This window comes from Oryzias melastigma, linkage group LG13 (genome assembly GCF_002922805.2).
Source record: "Oryzias melastigma strain HK-1 linkage group LG13, ASM292280v2, whole genome shotgun sequence".
In the NCBI taxonomy this organism is placed as follows: Eukaryota; Metazoa; Chordata; class Actinopteri; order Beloniformes; family Adrianichthyidae; genus Oryzias; species Oryzias melastigma.
The window spans coordinates 11,067,184-11,083,195 of NC_050524.1; the positions used below are offsets into that span (position 1 = coordinate 11,067,184).

The 16,012-nt window shown below is 37.0% G+C and overlaps 1 long non-coding RNA gene across 1 annotated transcript; it reads right to left on the reverse strand.

The window, feature by feature from the left end:
* Positions 1-13,794: 13,794 nt before the first annotated feature.
* On the reverse strand, positions 13,795-15,280 carry LOC112149573. Its single transcript, XR_002919807.2, has 2 exons — positions 14,780-15,280; positions 13,795-14,084 (listed from the first exon to the last, which is right to left on the reverse strand). It is a non-coding gene; the product is annotated as an uncharacterized LOC112149573 (long non-coding RNA).
* Positions 15,281-16,012: the final 732 nt, after the last annotated feature.

Below are 16,012 nucleotides of genomic sequence, written 5' to 3' on the forward strand. Positions count from 1 at the left end.
AGAGGCCGCCTCAAAAGGTAGGTTAGAGAGAGGTTCTGAGTAAAAACGTTATTTTATTAATTTTAGCCATTTTTACATTAGTCAGGAGGTGATGTCATCCTGTAATACGTAATAAGAATGTAATAATAGCATATATATTTCCTTCTTAAATGAATGACATATCCATAATATAGAGGTAATCAACAAAACATGAGATCCATCCATCCATCCATCCAGAGTTCATATTGGAGAAATTAGTAAACAGACAGAACACAAACCATCAGAAAAGTGTAATCTTCCTCTGCTCAGAACAAAATGTTTTCTTTTGCATCTTTTCAGTTGGTCAGAGGTAGCAGAGGCCGTCTGCAGTCGGTGTCTAACGACAGATCGAGCTGCAGTTTTTGAGGAAGGACAATGATGAAGACGGTCATTAAGCAGTGCCCTGTTACACTGATGGGTCACTGGGGAGTCTTCCATCACCAGCAGCGCTCCTCTCCTGAGGGGTCTCTATTCTAGTCTTGTTTCAGGCACATGGAGTGGATTATCTGACTTCTATGCGGCTCTTTTTTGGGCTGGCGTGTACCATCTCCACTGACCTCCAGGAGGTCCACTCTGTTTTCTCTGTAAACAACACGTACATTTAAGACCTGTTGTTGCAAGATGGTGCTGTTTACTGAAGCTGATGCCGACGTTGTAAAGCAGTCACAGGAATGCTACAGGAATTTGGTGCCCAATAAAAAAAGAATACGGACGGTTCTTGTTATTGAGTTCATTAAATTATTTTAAGCTTTTTTTTCCAACATCAGATCAAAACCTGTAATTGACTGATCCATACCTGAACTTTAAAGTTCAGGAGTCACAGAGCAACATGTTTTCCTGATCAATGTGCAGAATTTGCTCAAAATAGACACTAGCTGCTGTGAACTCGGTGGAATATTTGGTTGTAAATGCAGTAAATACAAATCAACAAAGGTTTATTTAAGGTCACTGAGATTTGACCCACGGACAGCTGCTGACACGGGCTTTTTCTTGATCCACAAACCTACAAAAAAACAAATAGCTAAGCTTTTTATTTAAAAGAAAGAAAGAAAATTCAACCTGTGTAACTGTTCATTATTTTACTTTGTTGCTACCGTGTGATTGTTTGATTTGTAAAAATTTTCTTATTCAGAAGATAACTGATGGAAGGTGAAAGAAGACTAAATTTAACACAGAATAGCCAAATGAGAGAAAAGAAAAAGGCAAACCAACACATGGATTTTCAAAATAAAGCTGAACAACTAACAAAATTACACAAAAACATAAAGCAAAGAGTGCAACAGAATTAAGATTTCTTTATTCAAAGCATTTGAAATCAGTTTTTATAAGAAATTAAATTTAGGCAGAAATAACATTAAACTCAAAGTTTTTTTGTTTTTTTTTTTAAGTTTACAACCAATTTCTGCTGACTTTTCTCTTTACTTAGCAGGTTTGATCCAACCCAGTACACCTGTTCAAAGCACCATAATGCCTTGCATTAAAAATTAGTTCTTTAACTTCTACTTGTGTTTATATAAAGATGATCCAAATCCCAACTTTCTTTAAAAAGAAAGTAGTTTTAAAATGTATTTTATCTTGAAAAAACGTTAACTGCAGCTTTAGTGTGAGCTATTTAAGTTAAAGGTCCTGCAAGTTGCATGTTTAGTTTGCCTGATTTGTGTTAAGGTTTTTGTTTGGGTTTTTTTGTTTAAAGTTCTGGTCATTTTGTCTGGTGTTTCTGTTCTCATAGCTCACTAAGGAATTTGTTGCTGTCTCAAATTGTTTAATTATATCAGCAGTTTCTCATCAGTCGTCTCCCTCAGGTCCTGATCATCTTGGTTTCCATTGTTGAAACCTCAGTGATGCTTCTGCTCGGTCCTCTTTGTTCTTTTCTGTTGTGTTTGAATCTGGTGGCTTCAAATCTTTAATTAATCTTTTTTTTCTAATTTAGTCGAAACAAATGTTCTGTCATCAGGCTGCTTCCTCCTCATCTGTTCACAAAGGCTCTTGGATGCTCTGACACCAACTTTGTTGGTGGCAGCAATTTGCTGATGTTGCACACAAACAGTTGATTTCTAAAAAAAATAAAAAATAAAAAAAAAAACATGTTTATTTATGACTTCACTGAAACACATGATATGCTACATGCTCCTGCGTTTGAGGATGTTTGTTGTACTGGCACATGACTTTGACCCGTGACATGTCAGTCATACTTTTTAATCTTTTTGCCTTAAAAACAAAAGCGGGAAAGCTAGATATTTGACCATCATAAAAGGACTTTTCTGCCCTCAATGTTCTGGTATTTTAAGATTTTCATGTTTAATTGATATTAATAACTTGAAGAAAAGAAATGCTTCCAACTGTGTTGAATTCAAGCTTGTGTGACTGAAAGTAAAGCCTAAAATTAGCATATTTTACAGTTTTTTTTTTGTTTCAGGGAAACTCTTATTAACTATAGCTCCAGTTGCTCATGAAACATCAAAGTTAATTTTTAAACCAGGAGTTTCTTTTACATTCTTTCCTTTCTTGTTTCTGTCGATTCACACATTCCATTCACATAAACTTTTATCAAACATTAACCCGTGTTCAATCATTTTTTTTATCGTTTGAGGACGACTTGGCTGCCAACCCAGAGCTCTAAAACAACAGTGCCAGTACGGTGCTCTCCCACGTTTTACCACCAAGTTCTGAGGTCAGATTAGACAACAAAGGATCCAGTAAAACTCCCATGAAGTGGGGGGAGTGAAGACAGCCATGGGATCCAGAAGACGAAACGCTGGGTGTCAAGTTTCAGGCCAACTGCTTAAAAAAAGGAGAGAATTCTCCCTGTTTGGAAGGGAATCCGTTAAACTTTAAGTCAGCTTAAGGTAGAACAGAATCCCAAACAATTCATAAAACAAGATAAATGCTGCTGCTTATTTGCTTTACATCGTATCAACAGCTTTTTTGTGGATAAAAAATGCTTATGCACATTTATCCAACTACGTAAGACACAAAATGTATGGTCTATTTTAAGTTTAAAGGAACAAAAATATACAAAAATAAATTTTGAAGATTTTTCTGCCACATCCTTAAAAAGATGACATCAGCTGCAACAGACAAAACAACAGACTGGGCGGAGCTTCCCATCTAAATCCTTTATGTGCTGTCAATTCATAGACAATTCATAACTCAGCAATGAATTATGAATATTTCAGCTATTTTACCTCAAATCTGTGCCAGATTTTTACCATCAGGAGGTGTAGATTCTTAATCTTTAGGCATTAAAAATTGTATCATTCATCAGTTTCTTTAACCAGGGAGTCTGCAATATCTGCTGTTTTCTTCGTATCTTTAAGCTGCACACAGAATGACCAGTTGGCTCAGCGAAAGCAGTTGGAGATAGATAATGATGTGCTATCTGTCGCTGAGGCTGCACAGTATATAACAATCCTGTTCTCCAGACCAATGCATCAGTAAGGATGTCTCACAATTCCGGCGTGTTCCTGGAGGTACAGCCAGCCTGTGCTGCGGCACGTGAGCGCTCTTATCAAGTCACACACAGCACGTCTGTAACAGGACGTTTAAATGGGAGGCCACTCACAGTTTCTGCTGGGTTTGTCTGAAAGGTGGAGTTTTTTTAACCTGCTGAGTAATTCTGGAACTTAAATGATTCATAGCGGACATTCTTTTTCTGACATGTTTTCTGCTAGATTATATTTTTAAAAGATAAGTAAATAAAAAAAAAAATAGAAGAAATCAATGTGTTTTTCATAGTAAAATACCGTCTCAGGTTGCTGGTACAGTTTATGTTCTCACGCAACATTATGCATTATTTATTGTTACAAGCATGAAACTGGGTTGACAGGAAGTTGTTTTTTTCCCTATTTCTGTGTGCTTTTCATTCACATATTTGGGTGTAATACAACCCAGTTTTGAGCTTTTGTTCTTCAGAAGACAAGGATGGTTAGTGTCTTTATGGTTTGTGTCACTAGGTTTGAACAAAAAAATAAAAATCTGCTTTCAAAGTGCACTGAAACTAAAGATTTTACTTACATTTTCTCAAAAAATATATACCTACAAACTATTTATCTCAGATTCTGTGCATGTATTCTGTGCAACGTATATCTTTGTGCTATATTTTAAGTGGTTTACCATTTAGAGGTTGGACCCACCACCTTTGATGTGTCCAAGATGGTCCAAGAGGTTTGTAAATAGAAAGGGTCTGTTATTGGTCCTGAATTTTCAGGTGGAGCTTCCCTTTTTAAAACTGGTCATCCCATTGCAACAGCTCGAAGAACATCCTGCAAAATGTAGATTTCTGGGAAAAAAAGAGACAGTGGTTTTGGCCAAGTAAATGTAGCTCTAAATATGCATAACTGAAACTGTCTGAAAAATAAACTGCATCCACGGCATTCAATGGGTGCAAAAACAACTGCCATCCTTTCACAGAAAAAACTTTTTTATTCAGAAGTCTAAAATTTGATCATGTGAATGCTGGGACAACCAACCTGGCTCCTCATTAATTAGTGTGTAGAGTTAGCAGTTTTTGGTTTTTGTGTTAGCTTGAAAAAAATAGGCATTATTGCACAACATTCCCTGAATTTTATGCACACCCTGGAATACATGCAGCATTAGGTCAGATTGTAAGTAAGGTCAGCTTTTGCAAAAACTTACATTTTAATATATTTTTGTCCACATAAAGCAGTTTCAACTTCAATTTTTTTGCAATATCTGTTTCAACTTTACTTCTGTTCTGTTACATTCAGGTATCAATGTAGGCGGGGTCATAGTAGCAAGGTAGCACAATGCAAACATAGGTCGGCTGCTGTTTCTGATGGCAGAGCTCAGGATCGAGCCTGCCCTCCCTTCTCCCTCTAACATCTAGCGCCTCACAACCTCTACCTAACATAACAGGTGCAACAAAAATGGTAAGAAATATTTCAGCAATCTAATCATACAGTTTTGAACTAGATAAGCTCAGATGGAGAAAACCAAGATGTGCACGGATCTAGTCACCTACAAGTGGATGCATCAGAATGGAGAGGAGTTGGAAGCTTGTGGCCTGCAGATTACAGATGTTTTGTAACTGCTACAATTTTTTTAAAACAGCATTTTTATTCGGCTCCTGATTCACATGATTTGAATAAAGAGATACTTAGAAAAGCTTAATTTTCTTTATATATTTGTCCTCCATGAGAAAATGCAACAAAACCATGTTAAAAACTCCAAACCTTGATTTTCTTCTGAGTGGGGATTAAAGTTAAGAATACATGTACATATACATGAAAATGTACTGCCCGCACATAGTGATTACACCAGAGTGTAAAAATATTCAAAAAATATAACATCCAAAGGGCTTGATGTGCAGATAAATCTGTTAACCGAGACTTCTGAGATCACTGGGAAAAAGAATGTGGGTTTAAACACTTGTTAACTGAAGTCAGAACATGTGAAATGAACACAGAAAATACAATTCTCTGTATGTGATTTAATTCATTTCATATCACTGTGATCAAAACAATGGGGCAGATCACCTGTACCTAACTTTACAGCATCAAAAAGAGCTGAATTGTTTTTTGACACTAAACCCCCCGACCTTCTGCCACCATAAACAACAATAGGCGGCTCGAAACATAAGATGCCGGTCTGATTTCTGTTTGCAGATGGACAGACTCCTTTCACACTCCTCTGCTGTGACCGCAGGGAGGGCCCTGGCCTTTAACCCCAGCTGGACGTCTATTCTTCTCAAAGTGATCCTTCCTGCTGCTGTGGCAACATCAGGAAAAAGGTTGTCATCAGGGGAAACAGCCATATGTCTTACAACAGAGGAAACTACACACGTCTCCACATGCTTTGCTGACAGCCGGGCTGATATTCTTCTAAAAATTCACATTAGGGGCTAAGGCCGGGGGTCGCTGACCTCTGATGTTGAATGAACTTCACCGCATGCCTGAAAACTGCAATTTAAGCACAAGTTTTAGGTAGTGCAGGTGCAAATGTGGAGCTGCAGGTGTCCATATGTTGTTTGCTACGTTTGTGCACAAAGATATGGAAAACAATTGTAAGACTCTCATCATCACTGGCTCTTCTGCCTCCTCGTTTGTGACGTTTTCTCAAGTAGAAGTCGCTGCGTCCTCACAAATACAGAATCTGTTCCGAACTCTTTTTGTGCTGAAGCATGAGAACTTTAACGCGAGCTGGAGCTCTATAGGTGCTACATCCCACCAGGTGTAGACTTTATGACACACAGCAGCCAGAACACCCACAGTAACTCCAACACCCACCAGAACTGCTGCTCTGCAGCTCCCACTGACTTTTGGAAAACTGTTGAACTAAAGTAAATTATTTCAAAGGGAAGTGAATTGGTCAGTATGTTTGCTAGTACTTTTATATAAAATTCAAATCATTAAAATAGGAAGTTATTCAAAGCAGGCGCAGCATTTAAGAATCTTGTTGTTTTTCTTCATATACAAAATGAAACTGGAGGAGAAGGAATTTTGACACAGCTATTAGAATATTTTGCAATAGTAAAACCTGAAGTTGTACCATTTCCAAAGAAAATGAAGTGCAAAAACTCATTTCCATGTTGTTTTACCCTTTAACACCCGAGGCGTTAGTGATGCTTAAACACAAAATCTTTAACATTTAACTATTCAACTGTTTACACAGTCAGCGTCATTCCAGCAGAATCCTGCTGGAATGACATTTATCGTTTAAACAGTTAAAGTTACAGTAAATCAAAGAATATAAAGACTGGAGATCCGGTGTTAAAGGGTTAATGAAAATGTCTTTCATTACCATTAATCATGGCTGAAAATCGTCTGCATAAAACTTTGTTTTTGTTTGTTTATGAAGGGGTGACGGGACTTTATGCATCAGCGAGTACCAGGTCCACGCTCCCGTCGGTGAGCTCAGCAGATAAGCTGAATGCTAGAAGTCCCGGTTTTCTCAGGAGGACGGGGAGGGAAGTCCTTTGGCTCATACAGGAAGTGTGTAAACTGAGCTGCTGCACAAACAGGAAATGAGTGATGGATGGCAGGCTTTGTTGCAGAGAAAAAGGAAAATCTTGGGAGTTCCTGAAGCACAGGGTCGAGTTGACAGAAGTGTCTCGACTTTTTGCAGTTAATGGAGTTGACTTAGAGGTCTCATAACACAGTTTGTTTTTTTAGTTTTTAAGGGAAAAAAAGGAAGATATGTAATAAGAAGTTAGCATAATAGTTTTGTTATAAAAAAAATTGAGACAACAAGAAACATTTCGACTCTTTAAGTCCCACTCCAACTATATTTTGTCTAAGTATGATTATGCAAATTTTTGTCCAAAAAAGCTAAAAATTGTATCATTTTTTAAGACATATTTTCTGCAGAGTTCAGAAAGTTAATCAGAAATCCACCTATTAGTTGTGGACTGTTGATGCAAAAGTAAGCCTCCACTGATTTCCCATCATCCCTTTGTTTACACTCTCTCCTGCTAGCTTACAGCCCTCACAACCCCAACCTAATATTAGCGGTGTAATAAAAACACAGAGCAATATTGGAGCTTTCCAGCTGTACAGTTTTTAGCCAGAAGCCAGCTAAGAAGAGGAAAACGAAAATGTCATCTGATCCATTTGTCTGTGAGTAGATGCATCAAAACTGAATGGAAAAATTGAGTCTGCTAATGTCACAAACAATTGGCTTTAATCTGCTCCCGATACATCATGATTTGAATGAAGAAAAATTCTGAAATGCAGTTTTAATCTTAAATTCCTTTACTTCCTCTATCATGAGAAAAAATCTATAATTAAAAACAGCAAACACACAATTTTCACCTTTAAATGCTGTCGAACAAAAAACAAGCAAGAACTAATGAGCTTCAAGAGAATATTTTTGTATTTTTAAAGGTGAATCTCATATTTCACTTGATTTCTCAGCTCTTTGAAACCATTTCTACTCATAAAATGTTGTTTTATCTCAGGAAAGAGAAGAAGCCCTTTCATGTCGTGCACATGCCTATAGTGTTTGCCTCATTTTTTAGCTTCACTTAAGAAGGCCACACTTCTTTTGTAGCAGATTTTAAAAGATTTGCAAAGTGCGGTATGCATGTCACAATGCCAAAGTCAGGAGTTTTTTCAAGCCTCTGATTTGTATTCTTCTTTTAGATGATGCCATCTTATGAGAAAATGTTTTGTTCCAGAGATAAAAGGAGGAACAATTGAATCACAATTAAACCTGATATTGAGAAAGTCAGTTTTATTATTAGAAACTACATTAGAAACACTTTAGAAACTACTGGATAAATGTTAAAGGGGAAATAGAATAAAAATTTAAAGAAGCTTTTTTTCTACTTGGCCAGTTATCTAACAATAACTTAAATAAAGAACTAAGACATATCATATATATACTACTGGCAATTACTAGAAAAATGATAACACCTACTTGGAAAAAAATGTTAAATCACTAGCAATAAATATCTGGAAATACAAATTAAAACAAGTATATGGGATGTAAAAAAATGACTCTCCCTTCAAATGAAAAATAGACAAATTTAATGACAAAAATAATATTTAAATGGATAAATTATAGGTTGTTTAATATTTTAATGCATATTTAAGTGTACATATGCTTATAAAATTATAGCTAAAGATGAATACACAAAGGTTTAATTGAAACTATGTCTCTATAGATGAATTCCAAGCCTTACTTATTCATTTTATTGGTTTATTGGTTGTTTGTTTATTTTTTTATTTTTGTTGTTGGCTTTAAAGAACTGACAGTGTGCTTTGTCTGTACAGTTCCTCTATTTTTATAAGTGTTTTCCTTTGCTATGTACCAGAAAAGGAAAATGAAAAGTCAGTTAAACTATGACCCTTGACATACAAACCACTGGTGTTCACTGAACCCACAACTGAATGAAAGAATCATAGTTCTGGGCTGCCCTGGTCTGAGGACTGCTCCCTCACAGCTAGAAAAACCTGCTTTAAAACACCTGCTGAGGTCAGGTGAGTATTTAAAAACCCTCTTTCTTCTTTATACATGATGTTCACATTCCATCTATTTCGAGTCAAGTGTTAGCTCTCACTTTCTGCTCAGCTCTTCTGAGTCAAACATAAAGCCTTTAGTTTGAATGTCCACTAAACCCCCAATACCGAAGCAGAAAACTAGCTAACTTTCTGCAAATTTTTCCTAAGGAGTTCATATGAAACCAAAAATGGAATAGAGTTCTCTAAAACCTCCATCCTGCTTAAAACTGTTGAGTTCTTCATTTATTTTGAAGCACACAGTATTATTTAAATCTCGATGTGATTGCAATAATTTTATTTCATGCTTTCTTATGTTTACATGTTATGCTTCACCTTTTTATAATATTTTAATTCCTTTGCAAGCAAAGTATTTTTGTTTATTTAGTTGTGTCTTGAATTCGACTGGAATATGATTTGGATGTTGTTTATGTTGGTTGTAGCTCTCCAGCCTCAGAGAAACTGACATTCCCTCTGCTCTGCTTTCCAGCATTTTTCAATATTGTATCACTGCCACAGCAAGAGCTGCTTGTTTAGCTCCAATAAAACACTATTGATTTCTCCTGAAGCTTCTTTTCACCTGTGAGTTTGTATCCAGTACACAGTTTTCCTGGAAAAAGATTCAACCGAGGTAAATCAGGGTTGATCATGTTTATCAAAAAACAGTCAGCATCACATATCTGCTGCCATCTTTGTCCAGGAAGCGAGGAACAGTGCAGTGAGGATCCGCTCTCTATCCTATTACAGTGAGCAGCATAATAATGACTGTGTGCATCTGTGCTGCTGCATAGGTTGATGCACACATCCTACCTGTGGGAGAGCAGGATGGATGTGCATTCCCTTACAGTCTGTGTGTAATCTGCATCCTGCCTGATGGAGATAAGGCTCTCAGGCTGCTGGATGTTTACCTGGAGACTTGAAGACCCATGTTTCAGCTGGACTTTGTCATTCATTAACGGAACCTCTTTCAGTTTAAGTAGCAAAGTACTGCAATGTAAAAGAAAGCACAGATGTGTTTTCTAGATAACAATTTAAATAACCACTCTGGTGTTTTTTGATGTTTTTAACATGTTCTTGTGGCATTCTTTGTCATGATGGATGACATATATAAAGAGAATTAAACTTAAAATGTCATTTCCAATTATTCATTAAAATTGTTGTGAATAAGGAGGAAATGAAAAAAAAAATGTAATTTTAAAGAGAATCTAATTGTTACATAGAAAATGGGCACCCTACTCCACTCCACTCTGATCCACCCACTAACAAATGTGCAACTGATCAAAAAATGATCAGAGATGGAAAAAAGTGATTTTTCTTCAATTATTTTTACTTTTTCATCTGCAGTTCCAACCAAGCTGGTTTCAGGTGTTTTCAGTTGTTTTCAGACACAGGAAGGAGGACCGTTGACCTGGGCACTACAATCGGAAACAGCAGCCGACCTATGTTTGCATTGTGCTACTTTGCTACTATGAACCCGCCTACATTGATACCTGAATGTAACAGAACAGTGCACAAAGATTAGACTAAAAAGTAGAAAGTAAAGTTGAAACAGATATTGCAAAAAATTGAAGTTGAAACTGCTTTATGTGGACAAAAATATATTAAAATTAAAGTTTTTGCAAAAGCTGATCTTACTTACTATCTGACCTAACGTTGCATTTATCCAGGGTGTGCATAAAATTCAGGGAATGTTGTGCAATAATGCCTATTTTCTTCAAGCTAACACAAAAACAAAAACTGGTAACTCTTCACGCTATTTAATGAGGAGCCAGGTTGGTCTGTTCAGCTCTACACACAACAACTGTCATTCATTTCAGACTTGCGGGCCGCACTAACATTAATCTGTCATATGAAGACGGGGGCAGCAAATTATCATCCGGGGGGCCGCAGATGGCCCGCGGGCCACAAGTTTGAGGCCCCTGCCATATAATAAGTGACAGGAAACAAATCTGCTCACCTGTCTCTGATAGATAGTTAGAGAATCAATTTTAACAGTAGGTGACATACTCTCTGGTACCTAAACCCGTAGACGCTTAGCTTAGTAAACGGTTAGTTATTCCAGTGCATTAACTGTGAACAATCAGAATGCTCGTGTCAAACTGAATGGTTTCATTTTTAAAAACAGTCTAAAATGCGTGCTCTAAATTTTTATTTAAAGTAAATAATGACTTTTATAAAAGTAGACTGTTAGAAACATTCAAAAGTAGACAGTACTGGAGCAGATTTTTTTGTTTGTTTGTTTAATTGTATGAATGTTTGTCCTGTTATTAAGTAGGTGTGGGGTCCATTTTTGAAAGGCGACAGGTATGAAAGCGGCCTTTCCTCCAAGAATGAAAAGGGTGCAAGAATTTAGATTAAAAAAAAAACAGGTGTTGCTGTTTTTACCGCAATTAATTAAAAAATAAAAATGACAGGAGTGGGCCGTCATTAAGGCGAACGGGTTGCTAACGAGCACCATGTGTTGAGACACTGAGGGTTGGTGCAGTTTGAAACGTGTTGCTTGGACTGGCATCAAAACTGAAGAGCATTCAATAAACAAACCATTTAAGCTGGTTCCACTTTAACATTGTTTTTTATCCTGTCACAAGATATGTATACATCTTCAGCTCCCATGAACTTTTGTAGATTGAATTTATCCCCCCCCAGAAAATAAAAGACAGGGAAATATTTGTGGAAATGTAACCCAGATGTTGACAGAACATTCTGTAACTGCTGGCCTTTAAACTGTACAGAAACAGTTCTTATGTCTGAAACAGATGTTTTTTTTCTTTTTAAATTTATTTTTGGTTTATCATAAAATAAATAATATTTCATAAAGAATTGACCTTTTGAGTGTCTTTGGCTCTGTTTCGCTATCATTTTTCTTTCATTGCAGTATAAATGTGAACTCAAAGAGAACTCCTATTAAAAAAAAAAAAATAGACACCCCCCCCCCTTGAATCATTTCAGCAACAGAACTGATGTGTAAATCAGACCCCAAACCCCTTAGTCAGGGAAAATCCTCTGCATGTGGATGTGGAATTACGTTGCATCAGCCAAAAGAGTGGAAACTTTTTTTTCCTTTTTTTTTTAAACATGCAAAGAGGGGTCTCTGTTGCTGCTCGAGCCAGGAGCAGCTCTTTATGAGTCCACAGACACAATCGTACTGGAACATGTGGTTTTGATCTGCTCACATGCGAGGCCGAGGCCAGCGGAGGCTCGAGTTCACAGGCGTTACCAACTGAACTGCAGCAACAAGAAGTGCATGGCAGCTTAAACCTGAATATTCTCATCTTTGTTTTCAAGTAGAAGACTTGTAAATTCAATTTCTGAAAGCTTTTGACCATGTATCCAGTGTCTCTAGCAACCTTGGGACAGTAAGTCAGCATAATTTGAATGTTGATTAATTCAAACGTAAAGAACTTCTGTCTCCAGGCTCACATTTGTGAATAAAGCCGTTTTTATGCTTGTTGTTGCATGTTTTTTGACCTAAAGTACGGTGGCCCTGAAGTGTAAATCACATCAAATCACTTGACGCAAAAAACATATCAAAGATTGTTAATAGAAGAATTGATTAATCTGGTTCCTACAATCCAGTTCAATTTACTCAAAAATTTGGAAATGAGAAGCATGATTTGTGAATGTCTGAAATAGTTTTATGTATTTTATTGTTGATTGTCCCTTAGTGTGCATGTGTATTAATGACCGTCTTCACCCCAAGAGCTCATTTGAAAAAGAGATTTTTAATCTAAATAGGACTTCCCTGGGTAAATAAAGGTAAATAAAAAAGGATTGTAACAAAAATTTAAAAAGCAAAACAAATATTAAAAACAACATTACATTGTAGAAAACAAAACAAAATTCAGAAACCAATATGTTAAAAAAAAAAAAAACATTTCAGGAAAGATAATTAATTTTACAATAATTCTAATGTTAAGAAACCTTCAGACAGTGAGTTAATTTCATTTAAGCTTTGATTTATTCAAATGTAACAATCTTAGGCCAAATGTTCATTTTTATTTTTACCTTTTTTATGTTTTCAGTAAAGTTCCATGCCTTTTTTCTAATAAAAAAAATCAAGTTTAACCATTTTGAGAAGAATTCCACAGTAATGGCAGACACAATGGAGATGGCCCGCTGTGAGACTGATGAGCACTGAATAGTTTTCGTTTTTCTCTAACATTTTTTTCCCCTCTTGGGAGTATTTCACATTTTTGTTGACTAACAAAACCTCCTCTCTTTTTCTGCTCCATGATGTCTGAGGAAATGAATTCCTATGCTTACAACTCATCCTGCAACAAGTGAGATGAAGCAACTGTTCAAATGAAACCCAATTTAACAAAAACTTGTTACTTGACTTCCAAGGAAAACCGTTTTTTAGGGTTGTTTGTGTTTGTATTTTACAGCTGCTTTGTAAAATCTGATTTAATTTATAGCTGTAAGGCTCTGCAGTCTTTGATCCTCCCATCTCTGTAGGGAAAGTGCCTTATAAGTATGCAACAAATTATAGAAAATCAATTTTTTTTTAGACTTATAGAAAGACAGCTTGATAATTTCACTTTTATATCACAACAAAGAGGTTTTCATGAAGAATAATATGTTATGACATTATTTTCAAAGTTCAGACAGTTTCTAAAACAGCAAAATGATCACCAAACTATCAACTGATGTTCCTCTGGGGATCATGTGCTGCTTGGTTAAAGTCTAGTGTAACCAACTTCAACGTTAAGCGATGGATTACAGTATTTTATTCAAGTGTATTCAACTATGGCCAGTATCAGAAGGATCCAAATTCGTCTGGAGCCAAGGAGTGAGCAACAATAATGAGCGGCACAGTGTCAACGGTTGAGTAACACCTCATATATTTTTCCCATTACAGAAACAATAAACAAATTTGTAAACAACCATAACACATTAAAACAAAAATTGTAACGAGTGCGCACTCAGAAAAAAAAATATTGTTCGGTGGGGCCCAAAAAAATAAATAAATATTTGAATTGTTGCAGGTGCACCTGTTGTAGTCGGAATGTACGTGCAATGTGGGTATCTTTATCCGTGGACTCTCTGGCTCGCCATCTGATGGATCTTCAATCTTCTTCTCGAAGTTCTGGTCCACCAAAAAAACCTGACCTATAAGCAAGGTCATGCATATTAGACTTTGTCCTGTTATAAGTCCATTTTCCACTCCATGGTTCAAAACAAATGCAGATTATGCATTTGTTTCAATAAAATTCTATAATCTATTTCCAATTGTACAACTTATTTTTTTTTCTCAAGTCCCAATGTGGCAATAAACACACAAAATTAACTGTTCACGTTCATGTAATGTGTAATAACTTAATATAAATCATAAAACAGAATAGCAATAATAACAAAAATAAATGCAGAAGATTTCAGAAGTGATAAATGTGCTTTTGTACCTTTTCCCCACACTACAGGCCTGCTAGTGTGGGGGGAACTGCACCAAAAATTGATCTGAATTATTCTTCTATCATTATGCATTTTTTCTTCTTTTTAAATAAGAAATAACTCCAACCAATGTGTAAAACCTATACAAATTAAATCACACGTGTGTAAAATCATTTTCTTAAAGCTAACATCAACGTAAAGGTAACAAACTTTAAACCTTTTTCAATGCCAGGCGTTAGCATGAAAACCTAACATGGCGGTCACCTGTTAGCACATAGTGCTTTTTCCCTCCCCGGTTCATCCCACTTCTAACCTTCACTGGAATAATCTTACCCCAAAAGCTTCACCCATGCAATTTGCACACTGTCAGAATTATTATGGCCATAAATGTTTTTTTTTTTCTTTTTTTCTCTCACCGTTGTTCTGCTCTGAAACTGAGGGTGTCGACCTCGCCACTCGTCGAAACTCCCGTAATGGCGGCTGGGAACGAAACCGAACCACCCGGCCCTCGTGGAGACCTCTCTTAGCCGTCTGCTGTCCGCGGTAACGGCACCACCGGTGTGTTGTGGTGGCTCCTTGCCTCCTGCAATTCGCGCCGAATCACACTGTCCTCCTCCTCCAAGGTCCGCTCGCTCGCGTTCTGCTTGCTCGTCTTCAGCTTGCTCAGCAGTCAACCATCCTTCGTCGCGGTCCAAAAGGAAAGGCCAATGGCGGCAAAAACCACGAGCAGTGTCTGTGTTGCGGAACTTGCTCGGCCAACTACGTTTCTGATTGGCTGTTGGGCTAGATGCTTCACATAGGGATTCTGGGAACCTGCTGGTGCGTTCAAGTGCCGCTCAAAATTTATAACTACTTATAACTAAATAAAACTTAGCCGACGAAACTAAAACATCTATGCAGTACAAAATTGCACCTGGGTTACACTAGCTTGGAGCCTAGAAGGATCTACTTCATTAAAAAGAAGCTAAGCAATGTGTAAAAAACAGAAAAGCAGAGACAAAAAGCTCTGCTATGTGATCGTTCTAACACATGGGTTCAATCCACCACAAGATCTCTGTCTGGTGTGTTTGCAGCACAAAGCTGGAGGGACCAACAACATCAGGCCAACATGACTCCAGTGGTTTAGGTAACTGCAGCTCAGAGGGTAGTGTGCATTTTCCAGTTAGAAGAAAGCTAAGTCCCATGTTGGTGAGTGCAGGGATTTAAAAAAGAAACTTTTTTTTTTTTTTTGCTTTGCCCCGCCCACGCAATTCCTGTCAAATTATAGAAAAGATCTTTAGTCAGGTGGTTTTGTTACCTTTGGTTCGCAGGGGCGAATTACCATTAGGCAAAGGTAGGCAATTGCCTGGAGCCCCCAACACTTTGGGGTCCCAAGCTGAACAAGTAATAAAAGTTTCTAAGATAAAATGCATTATTATTTAACTCTGTCATAAAAAAAACACCCCAAATTGCCGAAATGGCAAAGACTAATCATGACAAAGTATTTTGCCCTCCCCTGTCCTCCTGCATCAATGGAATATTCCAGTCAGTAGCAAGTTAGCCAGCAGATAATTCAGTTTTCCCAAATTACTTCTAATAATAAATATGTGTCTACTAACCTGTTCCATAAATTAAATGTATGCGTTTGATCCTAATCATTTCATTTTTAT